The sequence below is a fragment of the Macrobrachium rosenbergii genome, chromosome 8 (assembly GCF_040412425.1).
Source record: "Macrobrachium rosenbergii isolate ZJJX-2024 chromosome 8, ASM4041242v1, whole genome shotgun sequence".
NCBI lineage: Eukaryota > Metazoa > Arthropoda > Malacostraca > Decapoda > Palaemonidae > Macrobrachium > Macrobrachium rosenbergii.
Genome location: NC_089748.1, coordinates 38,636,819 through 38,639,358, shown reverse-complemented (window position 1 = coordinate 38,639,358; position 2,540 = coordinate 38,636,819).

Below are 2,540 nucleotides of genomic sequence, written 5' to 3'. Positions count from 1 at the left end.
AGCAGAGAAAAGAAGAGCTGTAAGAAAGTAGAGAAACGAAATGAGTGGAACGCATTCAACTATCGTAAAAACAGATAATACACTTAGAAATAAATTATATTGTTGGAAAATGTCATCATGAACATGACTTTTTTAGGATGCCTTCAAGGCAGGCCTCATAGACAGAAACACAAATGCAACAGCAGGTGATGAGGAAAAATCGTTTCACAATGCGATAAACCTAATACAATAAACAAAAGCACTATCGGAGCAAGTCCAATTTAAATGGCACAAAATTAACACAAGAAAGCTGGGGAGGCGATCCCCCACATGGGAAAGCTGGCGAGGCGATCCCCCAGGATAAACATACTGGGGAGGCAATCATCCAAAGAAGATCCTGAACTGAGGCCTGGACCTACACCTGCGGAAGTTCCTCAGGTCCATATCGGTCTTTGGTCCTCATTCCATGGGCTTGTGGGAATTTCCAGCAGCCCCCACTCGTTGGAAGTTCCCTGACTGTGAATATGACCAGAAACGAACTGAACTATGCTTAACGCCCAGACCACTCCTGGAAGGCTGTGGAATTTCCAGCAGCCCCCCAACCGCCTTCCATTCTCCAGCTCGCAGGTCCAGGCGTTAGCTCAGTCCAGATCGGTTTTTCTGGTCCTCATTCCATGGCCAGGAATTTCCAGCAGCCCCCACTGTTGGAAGTCTCTGATCGAATATGGATTAAAGAGTGTTGACCGGGACCAGAGCTAACGCCTAGACCACCTCGAAGGCTGGGGAATTTCCAGCAGCCCCCCAACTGCCTTCCATTCTCCAGCCTTCGGTGCAGGTGCAGGTCCAGGCATTAGCTCAGGTCCAGATCGGTTTTTGGTCCCCACAGGGAATTTCCAGCAGCCCCCACTGTTGAAGTTCCCTGGCTGTGGAATATGGACCAAGAGCCGAACTGGACCAGAGCTAACGCCTAGACCACCTCAAAGGCTGGGAATTTCCAGCAGCCCTTCAACTGCCTTCCATCCTCCAAAATTGGGTGCAATTCCATTTCTTAGATCAGGTCCAGTTTGGTTTTAGTCCTCATTCCAGGCCAGGGAATTTCTAGCAGCCCCCAAACTGTCTTCCATCCTCCAGCCTCTGGTGCAGGTCCAGGTCTTATCTCAGGTCCATATCGCCCTTGGTCCTCATTCTAGGTCAGAAATTTAGTTTCACTGCCTTCCCATCCCAGCCTCGGATGCAGGTTCAGGTCCACACCTTGGTCCTCATTCCATGGCCAGGGGACTTCCAGCAGCCCCCCACTGCTGGAAATTCCCTGGTCCTGGAATGAGGACCAAAAACCAATCTGGACCTGGACCTGCATCCGAGGCTGGAGGATGGAAGGCAGTTGGGGGCCGGCTGGAAGTTTCCTGGCCCTAGAATGAGGACCAAAGACTGATATGGACCTGAGCTAACACCAGGACCTGCACCTTAGGCTGGAGAATAGAATATAGTTGGGGGGCTGCTGGAAATTTTCTTGGTCCTGGAATGAGGACCAAACCGATCTGACCCGAGCCAACGCCCGACCTGGCAATCGGTACGGGAAGAAGCTGCGGTGGAACTGTAGCAAGCCCTCACCGCCTGTTTTCTAGTCGATGCAAGTCCGTTTCAGGTCCATACGGTCAGCGCCCAGCAGCATGCCCCAGCTCATTTCCACCGAGGGTCCAGGTGCGCAGCTCGTTCGACAGCTTGTCCAGTTTCTGCACAACCGCCTTAAATTCTTCAGCTCGCGTAAGGAACCGCTTCATCCATGCCGGTCCTCGCCTACGGCCAGTTTCACTGCTGGAAATACCTCCTGGGTCCCGAATGAGACCGTGTCCACTCCGACCCGACCCGCATCCGAGTACGATGGAAGGCAGTCAAAGTCGGCCGGAAGTTTCCGGCCCCAGAATGAGACCAAAGACCGACATGGACCCGAGCCAACACCAGGACCTGCACTTCCAGGCTGGGGGAATAGAATATAGTTGGGAAATTTTCTTGTCCTGACCAAAACCGATCTGACCTGGAGCAACACCTGACCTGCACTGAAGGCCGGAAGAGGAAGGCAGCAGCCTTCACCGTTTTCTCCATCTCTTTCTGCTGACGCCTGACCATATCAGTCTTGGTCCTCACTTCAGGCTCAGGGAATCCCAGCAAGCGCCCCAGCTGCCTTCACCCTCTCAGTCGCTGGATGGTCCAGGTGTTGGCTCAAGTCCAGATTGGTTTCACCACCAGAGCCAGGGAACTCCAGCAAAGTACCAAACTGCCCAAATCCTCTAGCTTCGGTGCAAGGTCCAGTAATTGTGGTCCATATCGAAACGTCCCAGTTTGAGCGGCCAGGGAATTTCCAGCAGCCCCCCACTGTTGGAAATTCCCTGGCCCTGGAGTGAGGACGAAAAACCGATCTGGACCTGAGCTAATGTTTGGACCTACACCTGAGGCTGGAGGAGGGAAGGAAGTTTTGGCGCTGCCAGAAATTCCCTGGCCCTGGAATGAGGACCAAAACCAATCTGGACCTGAGCTAACACCTGGACCTGCATCCGAGGCTG